Source organism: Theropithecus gelada, chromosome 13 (assembly GCF_003255815.1).
Source record: "Theropithecus gelada isolate Dixy chromosome 13, Tgel_1.0, whole genome shotgun sequence".
NCBI classification, from domain to species: Eukaryota; Metazoa; Chordata; class Mammalia; order Primates; family Cercopithecidae; genus Theropithecus; species Theropithecus gelada.
In genome coordinates, this window is record NC_037681.1 from 5957726 (window position 1) to 5977249 (window position 19524).

The 19524-nt window shown below is 43.9% G+C and overlaps 1 long non-coding RNA gene across 1 annotated transcript in view; it reads left to right on the top strand.

The window, feature by feature from the left end:
* Window positions 1-19297, top strand: part of LOC112604549 — a 65473-nt gene extending 46176 nt beyond the window's left edge. The window contains exon 2 of the long non-coding RNA XR_003115247.1: window positions 18986-19297. This is a non-coding gene — a long non-coding RNA (uncharacterized LOC112604549). The remainder of the gene's footprint in view (window positions 1-18985) is intronic.
* Window positions 19298-19524: the final 227 nt, after the last annotated feature.

The window sequence follows — 19524 nt, forward strand, 5'->3', positions numbered from 1 at the left end:
AGTGAAGGAAAAGTCACCAAGAACAGTTTAGTGGAAAAAAAAAAAAAAAAAAGGCTCTCAAGAATTAAGAATGTTGAATTGCTTGAATGGAGCTTGGGGAGGAAAAAGACCATAACTCTCACACATGTGAAGGTTACTGATACCCAGGAGGTAAAAGAAGTATTTAACATGCTATAAAGAAGGGTAACCAGAGTAATGGGGCGAAACCAAGGGAGGACGTCCTGGAATGTAATATTAGAAATAAACTTCCAAACAGGGAAGTGTCCATCCGAGTGTGAAATGGGTTTATCAGAAACAAGCTGCATGCCAGTTTCATTGACATTGCAAAAAAGGTTAGAATAAAAAGCTAATGAAAAGAAAGAAGAAAGAGGCAAACAGGGTGTGTGTTAAGAGTGGTGGAATATGAAGGATGGTGCATTTGTCCAGGCCGGAGCTGCTGGCCTGAGGAATGGTGGTGACATTTTTTACAGAGCATCTTCTGAGCACCAGAAGAGTGCTGGAAGCTGAGTTTGACACTAGCAAGACCTGCCCTGAATCGGCGACTGCTGGATGCCCGGAAGTTCCCTACATTTATGTTCCTGAAGTTGGGCTTTTTGTCACCTTAGGACTATGGCTTCCCAAACTTGGCAGTCAGTGCCCCAGCAAAAGCCCTATTACTGCGAGGTAGTGTTTATGGAGTCACAGCTAAGAATTACAGAGAAAATCATAATAGGGGCATCTTTTTTTAAAAACAAACAAACAAACATTTTTTGACTTTGCAAATAAATTGCAGAATTATCACCATTGTTGAAATATTTTCCATTAAAACTAGAGCTTATTAAAAGTGCCTGGAAGGATGCCCCCTGCTGCCTCCCTGAGTCATCGCTTTGGATTTGTTCTTTCTTCAGAGGCAGAGATTTATTTCCATAGCAGGGGTTTCCAGTGTTGTTCTTACAGTCCTGCAATAATTCTTCCTGGCTTCGTGTCCTGACCTCCTTTTAAAACAGTCCTCCACTGTGTTAGGTAGGCAAAGCGATACTTTTCGGGGATTTTTTTTTGAGACAAAGAGTCTCGCTCTGTCGCCCAGGCTGGAGTGCAGTGATGCGATCTCAGCTCACTGCCACTTCTGCCTCCTGGGTTCAAACAATTCTAGTGCCTCAGTCTCCCGGGTAGCTAGGACCACAGGTACGCACCACCACACCTGACTAATTTGTTTTTTGTATTTTTGGTAGAAACGGGGTTTCACCACGTTGGCCAGGCTGGTCTCAAACTCCTGACCTCAGGTGATCCGCCCGTCTCGGCCTCCCAAAGTGCCGGGATTACAGGCGTGAGCCACTGTGCTGGGCCCAAAATGAAACTATTATAACAAGGTAAGAGCAACTTTTCCCAGAGTTAAAGGACGGTGCTCCATGGAATAGTGAAAGTCTGAGACCAAAGCACCTTTTCCCTTTAATTTCTCCAATTGCTTCTAAAATATTCTATGCAATAAGCATCTGAGTCCAAATGGAGGCTGTGTCTTCCTCCAGGGTCTCTCTGAATGAGGTCAGTTTCTATGTTAACTTTTACCCTTTCTTTTTCGTCTCATTCCAAACCATTTCTCCTCTTGTCATCTTTTTCCTCCTCCTTTTCCTTCTTATTTCTCCTGTTGCCTTTTTTCTACCTTTTTATTTTTTGCCAATATACATAAAATTGCTTTTTTAAAAAAGATCAAAGACAGGATTTTTATTTTTTTTTTCTTAAAAAACAATATGAAGGGCTGGGCTCATGCCTGTCATCCCAGCACTTTGGGAGGCCAAGGTGGGCAGATCACGAGCTCAGGAGTTCAAGACCAGCCTGGCCAACAGAGTGAAACCCCGTCTCTACTAAAAACACAAAAATTAGCTGGGCATGATAGCACGCACCTGTAGTCCCAGGTACTCGGGAGGCTGAAGCAGGAGAATCGCTTGAACCTGGGAGGTGGAAGTTGCAGTGAGCCAATATCACAGCACTGCACTCCAGTTTGGGGCAAAAGAGCGAGACTTTGTCTCACAAAAAAAAAAAAAAAAAAAAAAAAAAAAAGCAGTTAAACAATGAAACCACCCATAATATATTAGTCTTCAGAAAGAAAAGAAAACCAAGGTAAGAAGCAAATAACAGAAGAACAACTTTTATTTTTCTAATTGTGGACTGACTCCAAGAGGATTCTGCCCCCCACTCCCCAGGTGGGCGATAGGCATCCTGTTGGCGGTGTGTAAAGGAATGGAAAGCTACAGTCACCTGGGGAGTCCAAGAGGGGCTGCTGCAGGGAGCCCACCTACCCCGCCTTCCCCATGACCACAGCCGCCCACTCCCTCAAAGTGGGACTTCAGGCCAAGCAGGAGAAGATCTCAGGCAAGGAGAAACAGTTCATCCCATCCGAGAGCTCGCTGGGAGAATCTTGTAGGCTACACGCTAATGAGATAGGCCTGTCGCCAAAGGTCACCTCCGCACTGCCTTGGCCAGAAATGAGGCCTGAAATCCTGCTATTAGAGTTGCACGCACACAGGAGCCTCCTCTGGGAGTTCTGTTAACCACTGGTCTGGCAGAAGCGATGGCACAGATGGCCTCCCCAGTCTTTCCAGGGCAGAGCGGTGGGAGCGGAAAGGAAAGAAAGTGCTGAGCAGTTCAGGAGAGGGGGTGAGCATGGGGTTGGGGGGCAGCCTGGGGACACTACGACCCCACCCTGGCCTGGTGGGAGCTGGAGGAACAGGGAGAGTAAGTCTAAAGTAGGCTAGACTCAGGAAAGGGAAAGAAAACTCTGCGTGTCTTTTTTTCTTTCCTTCTTTTCCTGCCACACGTAGTCTTGTGCTCTCTCAGGGCTGGTTCTACTAGTGCAGTGATGCTATGCGGGAGGGGCCCGGGGACCTGATAACAGGTGGGCGTGTGTTAAATAGCAACTCAACCAATGAATGAATGAATTTGCCTCTCCTACCTTTCCGGACAGTTTTGAAGTTTAGGTGAAACCATATGTATAAAAGCTCCTGTGAACTGGGAGATACTTTGCAATCCCAAAGTAGGTAATAATAAAACCAGTAATACTTTTATAAAATCATAATTAACAATAATAATGCTATTGGAAACATCAATCTAATACACTTTTTTTTCTATGAAAGACTCATTGGATTCTTTCCTTGGCATGAAAGCCCTGCTTCCCTCAACACAGGCAGGCTCCCTCTGGCACAGGGTGATTACATCGTAGACCTGGCCCAGCGTGACAGAGAAGCAGTTCTTAATGGCCATCCATCTTTCAGCAAGAGCGCCTTCCCATTTTCCTTGCTCTGCCCATGAGAATTTTCAGCAGAACTTAGGTGCCAGACATGTTCTACTCTCGATTGTGAAGATTATACACACTCTCACTTTCTGAGATAAATGTTATTAAATTGGATAAACAACATTGTGTCGTTTTGCTTTTCTGTTTTATCTCAAGATCCTGCTGACATGGCTAACAGGGCAACCTGTGAAAAGATTTTTATTCGTGTCTACATCAGTGTGAAAGGCTTCATCCTGGTGTGTACTAATCACTTAGACAGTGGTATGAATAAATGAAGGAATGCGTTGACAAACTAATATGCAAGGTGATTCCGGAAAGGCACACCTCCTGGGATAAATATGGTGACAGTGGTGAGTCTGCTGTAGGTCTACTAAGGTCTTGCTCTTAGCAGAGATCCGAACACCCAATGCTGAAGACAGTTCCTCTTTGCTTTAGAAAGCTTTGTGCACAGGAGATGGCAAACTGCATCTTAAAAACTGAGAGTCCCATAAACGCATGCCAAGGTCCATGGTGCTCCAGGCAGGGTGCTTGGTGCCGGAGAGACAGAGTGAACTGAGCTGGCCATGGCATCTGTCCTGGAGAAGTCACACTCCAATCAGAAAGGCAGGAATGTGGACCAGACCTACAGCCTCCGGGGAAGGGTGTCCATAAGCTGTGAGGTGGTGGACGCTGACTCTAATGGCAGAGAAGGTGTGGTAAGAAGGCAAGGACATCTGCAATCCTTCTCTAACTCTTGACTTACTGTTATCTGCTGCAGGTTAACCACCCCTCTGTTAGCTTCCTTCTCTCTAAGGAGGATATTAAGAGTAGTTGCCTCAGAAAGTTGAACAAATTTGATAAGTTACAGAATGTGTAGTTGTCCCTTGGTATCCATGGGGAATTGGTTCTAAGATCGCTTATGGATATCAAACTCCAAGGATGCTCAAGTTTCTGATACAAAATGGCACAATATTTGCCTGTGACCTACACAGATCCTCTCGTGTACTTTACATCATCTCTAGATTACTTATAATATCTAATACAACGTAAATACTGTGTAAACACTTGTTATGATATTTTTATTTTATTTTTATTGTTTTATTATTATTTTAAAATATTTCAATCCATAGTGGATTGAATCCAGTAATGTGGAACCCACAGATAAAACGGCCAAGATACCTCAAGGAGTGGCAGTTCCAGCATTGCCCATCTCCCTGCACCAATCTCTGCCAACCTCGGAACTGTGGTTCAGTCCTAAGCTAGAGAGTAGGTTCACGCCATCCATCCCACCACCATGATCCCATTCGGCAGATGCTCACCCAGCATCAACTCTGAACCAAACACTGTTCTGGGCAGGGGCAAAGGTGAGAAGCACAGACCTTGGCCCTGCCCTCCCCTCCTCAGGAGCCCAGCAAAGCCATTCTCCACAGGTGGGACTCCACTGCCCAAGGGAAGCCTGAGGCATGAGGCCTGTGTGTTGCTCAGTGACCAGGTCCATCCTCCCAGTGCCAGGGAAAAGGAGGTGCCCCTCAAACCACAAAGTAATCCTTGGACTTCTCTTTTACCTGAGGGGTGGCAGCTGGAGAGAGCCCCACTTGCTCATCTCCACCAGCTTTCCAGTCCCTGCAACCAGCAGTGGCCAGCCTCTGGCCACCCCCATGAAAGCACATAAAAGGGTTGGGGGAAGCCGCAACCCCAGAATTGAGGTGAGCTGGAGTTTGAGGACAGGTTGCTTTTCACTTATCTCTGGCAAGAACCATATTACAGATCATTGGTACAACAACGATTTCATGCTTCTAATTGAATACTGATGAAAAATTGGCAATGGTTTCTCAGTTACTTCTTGGAAATAAATTGTGGGTAAATAACATCTGCTTAAAGCTTGGAAACCCAGTTTCCTTTGGTTTGTGTTTTTAAATCTTTGACGATGCGGTTTGCCTTTTTACTCCAAGAAAAAAAAAAATACAATTAAGTAGAGGCTGACAACTAGGTGAGATCCACAGCCAAGCTATTCTAAGAGCCTGAAGTCACCCTGGACACCCAGGTTGATGACAAAGGGCAGAAATTCAATGTGGAAATAGGATCCACTCCAAACACACCATCTCTGACATTATGATGAAGAGAATATGTATTTCATGACAGGGCAAATGCTGCCATCCTTCTGAGGGAAAATGTAAATGAGGATGCTTTTAGGGATGATTTCTACGTTGTCACTAAACTGAGATGTTTGTGCTTGCTGGTGCCAAGTGAAGATTGCTGTTGCTGTTGTTTTCTCACAGTGATTAGGGTTCATTCCCTAGCAACAGGCAGCAGCAGAAAGGAAGCTTCGCAGGCAGAGTCACCGAATAAACGCAGTGGGAGCGGTATCAACAACAAACCAGTGATGAAGGGAGGGGCATGTGGGGCATACCACATCGCCTCTCTGGCTTTCGTCTGCACCTGGGACCAGAGGCAGGTGGGAAGGAGACCTTGACAATGTGGGAAGTCCCTTTGATTTGCTGCAATGGAGGAGTTCACATTTTACTGTGCAGTCTAGCATTGCCCATTCTGGATTGGCTCCATCAGACACGCTTTTGTGCTTTACTGTAATTCTTTCTTTATTTGTCCTCCTCGAAACTGATCCGTAATGCCGATTTGCTGATCAACTGTCCCTGGGACTTTGGTGTGCTGGCTCAGAACCCAGTCTAGTCTTCAAAGGAGCTGACAGAATGGGGTGTCTCAGCATGGAGGACCCAGAAGCAGAGCTCCCTGGTGCTTTGGGGGAGAGTGAAGCCCTTCATTCCATTCCTCCTTGCAGACCAGCTTTCCTGGTATTCATGCACTGCTTTTTGTAACGTCTCAAATGAAGGCCACAGCTCAGGCAAGTAGAAGAGAGCTCCTAAGAAATGAAGTCTGGTTGCCTTTGAATTTATAAAATAATCAAAATTGCTAGTTCCTGCTAAGAAGACAGGTACAGAACAGGTGACAGGACACAGTTATTACTGTCCCCTGCTTGTTCCCTGGGCTCCTGGCCTTCCACCTTTTCTAGCTGCTGTTAGAACCCTGGTTGGGGACTTCCTCTGGCCTGGCTCTCCTGGGCTTGAATGGCAACTTATTGACAGATTTCATGCCACAGTTCTTTTTCAAACAAGATGATTAACAATGGCATAATTGGGCTTGGGAAGAAGGCCTTTTTAAAGCAAACTATGGAAAATAATTGATGAGTAGTGCAGTTTTATAAAACTTTTTTTTTTCTATGACCCTTTAAAAACTATGTTGCTAACTGCACATCACACTGCATTCACATCCTAGGACTAACACCCCTTGACCTCTGCCATATGAATTAAGGTAGAAGAAGGGTCATAAGTAACAAAGTTTTGAAGTTGAGTGAATCTTTTTTTCCTGTAACTTGACTGACCATTTCCCTTTCTGTTTGAGAGATCTGCGCGGTCCTGTGTATGAGGTTCTGTGGTTCACGTGTGTGATCGGCTACAAAGTGCTGATTTCACTTGGGTCTGTTCTGGTTTGTCCTAATTTCTCTTTTAGAGCTTAATTATAATTTCCAACAAATTAGGCAAGACAGAAAGTGACATTTTCATCATAGATGGAGTGAATGGATGACTAAACATTCACCAGGCGTCATTCTTGTAACAGTTCAATGGTAGTGATTCATGTCTGCATCTCTTGATAAAATATAAAGCATTAAATCTTGATTGCTAAGCACACTGACAAAATGACTGAACCATGTTCCTGGTTGAAGATACCTGACCAGTCGACGTTTATCTGGGATCTTTTGCTGCTGCTTTGGTATGACTTCTATCGAGATAGCTTTCAACGAGGTAGAACGTTTGCTTTCACGCTGGGTTTTCCTTGGTTTCGACAATTTTTAAGTGTTAAGTGAAGGAAATCCCATCTTGTCAGAATGTTCTTTTCAATACAAATTGCAGTGAAGTAACGGGCTAGAAAGATGTGGATCCTTCTTGATTTCAGGAAGCACACGCCTGTCGGCAACTCTCTCTACCTGGCCTGTGTTCACTGCGGTATTTTTGCCTCTGTCACCATCCTTGGGACTAGGTGCAAAAATAGGCTTACGTTCCACGTGTCACCCACCGCTTCACTTCCTTTTCAATAGATCATGCGTAAGGAGGTGAGAGGACATGGGAAGGATTGCTATGAAGTAAATAGCAGTTAAATCTTTTCAGCCAGGGGTGGTGGCTCACGTCTGTAATCCCAGCACTTTGGGAGGCTGAGGCGGGTGGATCACCTAAGATCAGGAGTGTGAGACCACCCTAGCCAACGTGGTGAAACTCCGTCTCTACTAAAAAATACAAAAATTAGCCAGGCGTGGTGGTGGATGCCTGTAATCCCTGCTACTCAGGAGGCTGAGACAGGAGAATTGCTTGAACCCGGGAGGCAGAGGTTGCAGTGAGCTGAGATCGTGCTATTGCACTCCAGCCTGGGTGACAGAGTGAGACTCTGTCTCAAAAAAAAAAAAAAAAAAAAAAAAGAGTTAAATCTTTTCAGATTTCTAGGCTGGAAATCAACAGAACAAGATCGGCTAGCAGAAGTTGTTATATCTCAACTAAGTATAGACTGGAGATGAATCTGACAACCTGTGACATCTTTAAATGTCAAACCCACCGCACATCACAGATGACATCGTACCTAATGATCAAACTCCCTTTAAAATATACTTCATGTAAATACATTTTTGCGAAACCACAAGCTGTTTCTCTCAGTTTTGTTTTCAGCTGGCTTTGATAAGGAGATTGGTTGGCAGCCTACAGCTAATTAAGCAGCTTTCAAGCCAACATCAATGAAAGGTTTTAGGTGACTATCAGAATTACACTCCACTCTTCATGGTCCACGGGTATCCACTATGCCTTTTAATTGTGCCAACAGACCCTGTCAGAAGAGAATGATCACACTAATTCGAGTTTACAACCCAAATCATCCTGTTTTCAGTGGTGTAGATCCAGTGTCTGCATCTGTCTTGTCAACTCACAATAGCATTAGAACAGGGGGCTGGATTTATGCTCTAAGAAATGCAATTTGCCTTTCTAAGCTCACTTATATATATTTGTATCTAACATATTGTAAATTTCTTAAACTTGTTACACATTTAATTTTATAACTAGAAATCAATTTTATTTATTTATTTATTTAGTGGAAAACAGAAATTGAAGTGCAAGAGACCCTCATTTCTGGGACAAGAATTCTGAGTTTCTTGGCTTCTTTCATTCTTGTCTGACTTCCCCCCCCCCACCCCCACCCACCCACCCAGTTGCAGTTATTTCTAGATTTTGGTAAATTATTCATTGCTTTAAAAAGAGAAAAAGCTCGATTTTCTAACTACAGTTGAGCTAGCCCTAACCTCTAAAGCCAGATTGCTTTAACAAAATTGTCATCATTTTATACATGACAGATTGGCTTCAAATAAAATGGTATATGGGAGGAAAACTATATTTTGCTTACACTTAGGAATGCCTGTAAACATAACAGAGTTTTAAAAAAAATCTTGGTGTTTTAACAAATGCATATTGTGAAAAAGAGGAAGAATAAATTAGCTGGTTGCCTGTGAAGTAATTGTGCTAAAAACATTCATTTTTAATATATGAGAGTTCACATTTTGATTCATATACTTGCAAAAGAAAAGTGGGAATTTTTTCCTTAATGCTTTGACTATTTAAGGAAAGCTTTTGTGCTGTGCCACTCTGCTTTTAAGAAATTCCAGAGGTACAGATACAATTGAGGGTGAACTTGAATTTGTTCCGTGGGCACGGCCTTTTCTGTTGTGGTAAAACAAAGTTAAAATGACAACGGTTCTGAAGAAAGTGCTTCAAGACCATGTCCTGTTTCACTCTTTCCAGATGACTAAAATCACCCTCATTTCCCAAGTCTTACATCGGGGGAAGAGGATATGTGGTTTAAAAGAGTGGCAAATACTAGTTAAGGTCAGCCTTTTTCTGAATGTGAACATTCAGTTTTGCTGCATGAAGATAGGGGCAGGTATTGTAGAGTAAAATTCTCATACAGAAAATGTCTGAAAGTAACAAATTAGGTGATTACCGCAGTCTCCTTATCCACTGTCATCTTTAGTCGTCGTGCTTGTTTTCAAGGCTGTTTTGTGTGTTTGTTTTTAAATGCTGCTGTCTTACATAAGTCAGGCTACTTGCTTTAAAGTATCAGAAGAGTCCCATAATATTGAAAAAATTGAAATCCAAAAAAAAATGAAGTATGAATTCTGAGTCACATGTTTTAGATATGGTGTTAAACAACATAACACATTATCTTGAATGGAAGATGTTACTACCTTGATGTCATCAGTTCAGCTTGACCAGAAGCAATGCCGACCTTTCACTGAGAATCTTTTAAACTGACCCCAAATGTCCCTATTCTTCTCAATGATTTAAAATGTCCTGTGCTAACTCTTCTATCAGTCAATATATATTTTTCAGTGTTCTTACTGAGTTTTGTTATTTGCTTTTAGTTCTTTTCTCTGTTTAATTTGCTGGTTTATGTTTTATGAAGAAATCCACTTTCAGAAGAAATAGTGACTTATTTTCTGTGGGTGTTTCCTTTCTTCACTACTTTAAGAATTTTCAAGTATAAATAAATTGTGAGAATACATATGTGTGCAAGGAGCATGGGGAAGAGTTAACTAATTTTTAAATTGAAATGAGGGAAATACTGGGCTGACTCTACTGGTGTTTTTCAGAGTGTTCCTCAATTTAACAAAGCAAAGCACTGAGTTGTATTTCTTCCTAACATAGATGTTTAAAAACATCTTCTACATGTAAGTAACAAGGACTAATGCTCAAAGTATTGTCTGAAAAATCTAGAAATATCTGCATGCTGTTATGAACGATTCTGTCTCTTTATGGAGAGTTGTTTAGGCTTTTTAGAAACTCATTAATTTGATTGTAAGTGCCTCACTGTTATCAGGAAAAGAAGCTTTAGAAAATGGTTTCAGAATGTGTCATTTTCTCCTTGTTTTAATCTGAGACAGTGTGTGGGCATGCTGGTATTTTAAAAGGCTAAAAATGTTGTACATATTGCTGTGTCTTCAAATATGAGGGAAGATTACAAACAGAAATTTTCTTCAAGCCTCTGTCTGAAATTCTGCTTTTCTTCTCAGTAGTAATTCTTCCATTTTTACGGAGGGATCTTTCATTCTTTTTTTTCATTTTCAATTTGTTGTTGTAATTCAGCAAAACAAATGTTTTAAAAGCCAAGTCAGCTTTCTACCATGTTGATCTTAATATTTAATGCTTTATAAAATAAAACCCTGTGTTTTAATTTGAACTGGTTTCATTATTTTTTTATGAAATGATTTGCGGTATTAGACTGTCATTTGGTTTCAATATTAATATATAACATGAACTACGTGGGTGTCACTTATTTTCAGTAGTAAATAACTGCTTAACCGATTACTTTACTTTAACGTAGTTCTACTGTTCTTCTTGAGCCTCGTGATCTGCATGTTCGAACAATATTTGGTGTGTGTTTTTGCAAAATAGCATTTACATACTGTGTCATTAAAAACAGGTTTCATGGTGTCATGGTGGTCGGAATCAGGGAATGTCGTGTAGTTGGTTTCAAAATCCATCAGTAGGTTAATCATTAATTATTCTTTTTCCAGGAAAAAACTGATGAGGTTGTTTCAGAATTTGAATTTACTAGAATTCCTTTTTTTTTTGCATTTAAAAAACAGTTTGCATTTTCACCTTAAAGTGGGTTAATTTGGTAAGAAAAGGTACCTTTTCTGTTTGTATTGTGGCTTGTTCATTTTCTCATAAACTGTATTTGGTAGCTAAAATGTTGAAAGCAGTTTGGGAACAAAATGTCTGCTCAAACCATGACAAAATTGGCCACAATTTGCCGATTGGGCTGATAACAAAAGCCAGCAACACAAAATAGGTAGAAAAACAGTTTGTTCGGTGATGTGAGACCACTGAAGCTCTTTTTTGCATTTTTTTTTTTTTTTCATTCTGATGCTTATGTTGTGATGGAAATACACGAAGTCTCTGCTTACCATAGTTTCTGATTAACTATTTCATCTTTGGATTTCTTTTAAAACTTCAGAAAACAAGCTGCCCACTGGACATCTGAGAAAAATTTGAAATAAGAGCCAGCTCTGCACCTAAACCTTTTGTTTTCTCTAGACCCCACTTGATTGTAAATGTCCCAAAGCTCATATTTTGATCGTTTAAAGCAGCATTTAAATTCCATTTCCCCCACCACCCCAATCTTCAACATTGAATTGTATGCCTGTTACTACACTTTTGCAAGTGTAAAACAAAAATTCAAGTTTGCAGTTTAACAGAAAAGTTCTCTTCCTGGACATATAGTTGACAAAAATATCAACAGCTAAAAGTACATATTGGCTCTCATATCATCTTCACAGACTGTAAGCAACTATTAATGTTTTACATGAGACAATACATTTTTTTTCAAACGATAGAACGAGATAACAGCCTCCTCTCCCTTGCCTCTGCTGCTGTAACTTCTCATACCTTGTGTTGCCTCTGTGTGTGTGATAGTCTTTTTTTTTTTTTTTTTTTTTTTGGTCTTAAAAATCAGATACTCCAGGACAATAATTAGGATGAGGTTTATGTTTCTACTTATCTAATCTTTGTTTTCACAAATAAATACAAATAACTCAAACTGAAACTTGATGGCTTTGGTGATAATATAATAGCAGCCACGGGGAAATTTTCTTCATTTTAATGTTCTTTCACAACCCACATTCAGTTTCGGTAGGAAAATTATTAACCTTTTCAACAGCATGCTGAAATATGGGTTCACAATAGACTCCTGAGTATGATTTGCAGGTTTTGGTTCTATTTTGAGATTTTGGTGTACAGTTTTTCTCTTTTTTTCTCTTTCTTTCGTTCGTTCATTCTCTCATACCAATTGCTTTCTTTGACACCAATCACAATGACTTAAAATCCTTCACTTGATATCTTTTTAATGTGTGTCCATTATACAGTGTTTGCATTTATTTTTTATTATGAGAAGGGAGAATTCCTATTTCCTTCTCTCCTACTGATTGGTTCTATGGAAGAGGACATATTCTTTATTCTCACTGTTTTTCTCCACTCTACTCCTCATGTGGAGGTTGTGAGTCCTCCAGCCCCATTTAAAAAAAATCCAGTTGAGCCACATTTCCCCGAGGGCACCTGGCTCCATGTCAGGCATCAGATCTGACTCCTGTCTGCCTCCAGTGGCCTTGTGTCTGTGTCCATCACCAAAGCAAGTACCCCGGTTTGGGCTTGCTGTCCTGAAGTTCTGCACAGCCTCAGGCTTCCATGGGAGGCCTGGGTGACGGTGTCTTCACAGCTGACTGCTGCTGGGGCTGCAGGTCTGGAAAGGCTATTGGAGGGAGGTGATCATGATCTTGTTACTGTGGCTTCTTCACCTGAAACACACACGAGGGCAGGACCTGGGGCCAGAGAGGCTGGTGAGTAGGAGGATCTCGGATAACAGTTTCTGTTTTAGGCGTCCCCTTCTCCAAGTCTGGCTGGGACAGCCACACCTGCAGGGAGGGCCCTGATTGGGGTCGTGGTCCTGCCCCACATCTGGCAAGCCTGTGCCTCATGTATTCACAGTCATCTTTTTTGTTTGATCCCCATCTATCCTAAGTCCCCACCCCACCTCAGTGCCCTACCCTACATGTTCCCACCATCCCTGCAAAGTTGAATATGGAAACTGAGAAACACATATTTTATCTGTAACAAATGTGGACATTTCCAGTATTGTAGCCTGCGTTTTTTTTTTCTTCTTCTTCTTCTGCTTCTCATACTTCCTGTATGAGGTTAGTTTTTTTTTTTTAAATGATAAACAAACTATTTTTTTTTTCAACTTTCTTGGGAGGCCTGGGTGTCTAGTGCCTCCTGCCTGCGTTGTTGTGAGCCTTTTGCTGGTGCTGTCTACCTGGGCACAGATGTCGGCGTGAGCAGAGCCTGAAAGCGGGAGTGGGGGATGTGGTGTTTTGCACCCACCTCTCCTCCCCAGGGTTGCAGTGAGGAGGGTTGAGCTGGTAAAAACATTTCTGTTCTATTTGAAAGAGACTGCGGTAGAATTCATGGCTAAGTGTTCTGTGCAGGCAAAAGGAGCTGAAGGATGGAAGGCAAGGGGGATAGGGGCAGGGATGGAGCATGGCCAGAAGAGACGTTTGGTGTTTAGGGAGAGATCACTGGTGCAGATTGAATATCCCACAGTGTTCAGTCCCACGCTGTGTGGATGAGCAACATCTGGAAAAGGAGATTAAGGGATGAAGCATGCCAACATTTCTCCCCAGGTCACCCCAAAAATGTGTTGAAAATTCTGGACGGCTTCTGAGCTGCTTGCTCTTTCCGCCCCTGGTTGAGATCTCAGGAGAGAGCGTCCAGCAAGTAGCTTGGGTACAGTTGATTAAGTGTGAACATCAGTAGCCAGCCACATGGCCAACCTGCAGTCACCCATGGCCCTGCATACAAGAATGTCACTAGGAGCAGATATGACTTGCCACCGGTGGCTGTGTGTATCTGAATCACCTGGGGGCTGTGAAACACACATCCCTAGGACCCAGCCCCAGGGTTTCTTTCTTAGAATATCTGAGATGAGGCCGGAGAATTTGCATTTCTAACAACTCTCAGGTAAGGAGATGCTGCCAGTGCTGAGACTCCCATTGAGAACCACAGCCTAGAGCCAGGGTGGTTGAAATACCTGAAAACCATGTCTACTGGAGTCTGCAAGTTGTCTCCACTTTTTTCCTAATGTCCCTTTGTGTGCCCTACCACAAACTTAGAATCCACATCAGTCTCTCAGAAGGACTTTTGCATTTCTCAGTAACTGCACAGCAAGGTTACTTGTCATCTTGATGTTTTACCATGTCCATCAGACTATAAAGTGGCTAAAATGTTTTTGAGGTTTGGTTCTTTGAAAAATGGGTTTTCTTTTACAGATAGTGAAAGGGTGAGTCTGTAGTGTATGGTATGACTAGACTAGAAAACAATCTACCAAGGGCCGACCCTTGGGTTGCTGCCCCTTGACAATTTCCACCTTTACTATAAACTAAGGGAGCTGTCATAGGTTCTTCCCTATACAGAGCACTCTTGACGGAAGTGACACCATCTTAGAAAAAGACTCCATCTTACGTGTCAAAAGGCATCATGCCAACAGGGAACAGATGACCACCTAATCAATAAAGACCACACCCAACCAGATAGGGCCATCACCAGCTCTTTTCTACTATCAGTCCTCGCCAGAGGTCTTGGGGCTATAAGAAGAGCAGGATTTCACCAGCTTGACATGGTTGTGTTAACAGAGTCTTGCTCTGTTGTTGTCGTGATCAGCACCCGGCATCTGTTGCCAGACTCTGCCCACATCAAAGACTCTTGATGTCTGTCCGGAACAGGCCAGGACACTCTCATCCACGTTGCTCTTGTTGGATTGGCTCATTAACCCTTTCTTCTATCCCCTTCTGACTCTTTTTTTTTTCAAAGTCACATTTATGCTCTTTTATCCCCTTTCTCTCGATGTTAAATGTTACTTTTCATGTGGAATGTTTAATATAGCATTTATATATTGACTAAATTAAGGACACTGCTGTGTATGGTTTGCAATATTGACTGACTTGCAGAGTGGCTTGAGCCTGAGTACTCACAGCTCTGACTACCAACTGAACAGGACATACTCAGGAGAATCACTTCCTTGGGAACTCCATGTAACTTGTGGCTTTTGTGATTGAAATAGCATCGGTAAAAGTCTGACCCTGTGGAAAGACACAAATGTGCATGGACCTGGCTATGTCTGACTTTGTGCTGCTCAGGACACTCTGCACCCAAAAGTGAGCGAGCCTGGAAGACCTTGGGGGTCAGATGTTTGAAGGGGTTGCTGAGTGTCCTGGCAAGCAGCAGAGCCTCACCATCAGTTGGCTGCATGGAAGGCTGTGTCCCTTTATTTCCCTGCTAGTTTTTGAATTCCCTTGAGCTCCGATCTTTCCTAGGTGAGAGAGATGATCCCAATAGCACCAACCTGAGAGGGCTGGGGAGATGTTTGAAGGAAAGCTCAGCTGGGGAGCTGTAGCTGGCCTATGGTACGTGTTCGGGTGTGTGTCCTGGGACTGACACACTTTGCTGACAGGGGTATTGAAAGTCCCCACTCAAAGACACAGAATCTCCCTGACCAAGTGTAGGTCGGTAACGATGCGTGGAGCACTTTGCAGAAACTGCTTCTCAGGGGAGGTCCCCTTGAAAAGGTGCTAAGTCTACTCAGAGATACGTGGCTGGAGCTCTAGACGCGGGAGCCTCTGTCAGAGACAAGGGCCGGGGGACTCAAGTACTGCTGCCTGGCTGCCCTACCCTGACAGCTCTAGCAGCACACGAGTCTGATTTATACAAGGAACCCATCTCATATCTCCCTAAAATTAGTCTATGATAAGCAATATACATTTCCTGAGTGTGCGGTCTAGGTTTTAATATTCTGAAAAATAAAAACAGTGGACTCCTGAGAACCGAACAGTTTGGCAGTTACTGAGCAGGCTCCATCCTCCTTGGCAATTCTTTTGAAATCTCAAAAAGTTGGCTTCCTATAGTGTTAGAATCTGACGTGAGTCAAGATGGACAGGGTGTGAGTTCCTCACTCGTCCCTTTTCTATGCACTGAGGAAGACCTCGGTGCTGCCAATGGGGCAGAGTGAGCTCCAGTGTGTTTTTGCGTGTGGCTGACTGGAAGCTCTGGCTTGGGCTCTCAGCAGTGAGGTACTGGCAGTTCCTTGGATGTCACAGCGAATCGAAGCTTGTGGTCTTCACTTCCTCCTGCCTTGAGACTTACTGCGCAGAAAGTAGAGGCTTGGATGGTTCAACTTCAAGGGCAAAACAGCCTGCCTCGGGGGTGGGATTGGGGTTGGGCATCTGTGCCACTGCTTCTCTCCCCTTGTCAGTTTACCATGCCAGCAGCCTTCTGTCTGATTGTCATCAGGAACAGAAAGAGCATGATTTGGGAGCTAGCTGGGGAACTTCGTGAAGGTTGCCTGAGCTGCATTTTGGGCCCCCAGTTAGGGCTTCTATTCAGGGTGATGTGTGTGACCCTGAGGCCATCTCTCAGATCTGGGGGGAAGTGAGGTTGTGTACCCACAGTGGGGAGGCCTACCTGGGGGCTCCTCAATATTAGACACCTGCAGGAACAGCAGGTCAGCCAAGCCAAGAGTAAGAGTGGCCCTGTCTGTGACTAGAAGCTTCTTCAGGGCTGCCTCAACACTGGGGTGGCACTGGTGGTCTCCACCCACTCCCAGTGTACACTGGCATCTAGGAAGCCATGTGTGATCGGCTCTGAATTAGGGGCAAAACTTTTAGTTCTCAGATGAAGTGTCATGGGTTTCTTCAGTGATAACTAGACAGCCAGGCCAACGTAGAGCTGATTCATCCTTGCAAAACCTCCCAGACAAGCCAGCTCAGGCCTTGCAATGGAGAACTGGAATTCAGAGTCTTCTCAGCTTTGGCCAGAAGCCAAAGGTAGGAGAGGTAGGAGAGACCCAGGTCCCGGTCCCAGCTGTGTCCTATCCAGAGTGACCTTGGGAAGGTTGCCAACTTCCTTTTTCAATGAGCTTTGCTTTCTTTACCTGCAAAGTGAAGGGTTGGTTTGATGATCCTTAAGGGTGGCCACCTCTCACTCTGTGACTTTGGCCCAAGGTCCACATGGTTGGGTGTTCCATACTGTGGCCCTCCTGGGCTATTGCATTTTGGTTTTTCATCGCACTCAGAAGTGGGGGTAACTGGTGAGGGGCACGGGTTGGTAAACCACCTCTCTATTTCAGTGATGAAACTAAAGAAACCAGGTTTCCCCTTCCACCCCTACCGGCCACTGATGCATTACTTAGTTCCTGTTTCTCTTTGCCCACCCAGGAAGGCATTGTGTATGAAATCCTGGGCCCAGATGCTGGACTTTAAGCCACATTAGAAAATGCTAGCTCATAGGACTCAAAACGGGAAGCTGGCTTTCCCAACAGATTCATCTGGGCAGTGCTCCTCCCAGAATGTGTAGGGATCACGGGGCCAGGTTCGTCAAGACTCAGGAAGCTTGATTTTTCACTGTCACTAGCCAATAAGGCCTTTAAGGAAAAAACAAATAAGACTGTAGGGGTTTGTATGGATCCATTAACTCACTTGTACAAGACATTGGGAAAGATACCGGGGTGGAGGGGGGAACAATACAGTTTCAAAAGATAAATAGAGACTGTCACAATTGCCACATGTCCTGGCAGCCAGGGCTACCAGCTCAGGAGAAGCTTTATTCCCTGGCCTGCAGTGCTGCAAGAGACCCTAGGAGGAGGAGAGCTCTGCCAGGCCCTGCGGGCTGGGCAACCCGCCTTCGGCCACATTTCCTAACACCACTCAGCAGAACCATGCCAGCAAAGGCCAGTGTACAAAAAAAAAATACGGTGTGCCAAAAAAAAAAAAAAGTTATGCCCATATATGTTCAGGAAGTGCACAATAATTTAAACAGCTTTCTTATTTCTTAACTTCTCTGGGTCTTTTGTGTGCTACTGTATCTTGTGAATGAGTCTCAAGAGGAAGGATGAAGCTTTTCCAAAATCACATCCCCTCATCTCATTTTACAGAAAAATTTGTGCCTAATATTAACCAAAGGAAATGGGCAGTGGCAGGGCCAGTGGGTTTTCATGGTGAACTGAGGGTTGCGCCTTGGACAGGTTGTATGTGGAAGGGACGGCAGGGTTCCCAAGGAAGCTTTGCACGGTCATGGGTAGAGCTATCCCTTCTTCATCCATAGTGAATATGGCTGGAAATAGCAGGTAGTCTTGGATTTGACCTCCCTCCCATGAAAGTGCTGTCTCTGGTTCACTCCTGGAAAAACCGCTTTCTCCCCAAAGTGTGTCTGAGCAGCAGATTTAAGCATGAAGTTGGTTTTGTAGGGCCACAGTATGGACTTTGGGAAGATGGTGCCATCTGTATTTCTGATTCTGCCGTCCCTCTGTCTGTCTTTGGAAGTATCCTTTCACGTGTTTGGAAGACTGAGAATGATTTTCTGCAAACAGTGAGCCAGACCACACTGGTCTCAAGCAGCAGAGCAGTTATTAACAGAATCACAGTCTTTCTGGAGCTGCTGTCAGTCCTGTGCTGTCCTCAGGGACGTTGCTTGGTCGGGGCCCCACTTCTTATCTACCCTTCCCTCTACCTCACCGAGGCTGCTTGGCCCAGGTTTATCGTGATTATTCGAGGTACCTGGGAGGCCATGTCTCCCGGGGAGGCTCAGGACCTCGTTGGGTTGGAATTCCATGAGGATCTCTCATTGGGTCTCTTTGGGCCCTTGGAGAGGGGAGTGCAGGGCACCACCTGGGCAAACACCTGTGCCATCCTGTAAGTCCTTGTGTGACTCTTCATCCAAGTCAACGGGGGCATGTAGGGGAAGAGCCTCAGGGCCCACCAGGAGTCAGACTCTGACCAGGAAGTCAGAACTGAGTCAACTTTTCAATAAACACACAGGTTGGCCCCAAACAAAGCAGCAGGGTTTTGGGAACATCTGCCTTTTTAGTCTCTTCTGAATTCTGTTTATGTGGACACCCCATGCCCTGCACCACTGTTGCCGCCAGCAATGTTTGTTGCTTGTCAATATTTGAATAGATGCTGATAAATTTGATTCTCTGGCTTATTGTGGCATTCATGATATGTCTTTCCCTTTTCAGTCTCCATGTACTAGAGCAACTGTCAGTGTGGTTGGCAGTGACCTGTGTTTTTCATGCATGTTTTTGTTTCAGAATAACTGGGAGATGAAACAGGAAGCTCTATGACACACTTGATCGAATATGACAGACACCGAAAATCAGGACTCAGCCCCCTCCAGCACCTCTACCTGTTGCCCGCCGATCACAGACGGGATGCAGCTGAAAGATTCCCTGGGGCCTGGTTCTGACCGCCCGCTGTGGACTCTGAGGCCTCTGCATTTGCGGGTGGTCTGCCTGTGATATTTTGGTCATGGTCTGGTCTGGTCGGTTTCCCATTTGTCTGGCCAGTCTCTATGTGTCTTAATCCCTTGTCCTTCATTAAAAGCAAAACTAAAGAAAACAGAATTGTTTGCTTATTAGCTATCTTTAAGCACTGATTGAAAGGTGTTTGAGGGAACCCTGGCATTACCACACAGTTCGTCTGACATCTTTAAATGTGTGTTGGGCTTGACTCTCTCATAACTCAGCCACGCTTGCCTTGCTGCTTCTTGTATCTCTCCCAGATTGCTGTAGAGTCAGTGTGGGCAGACTGACATTTGAGAGAAACGTTGAGCTTCATCTGGAAACCTCTT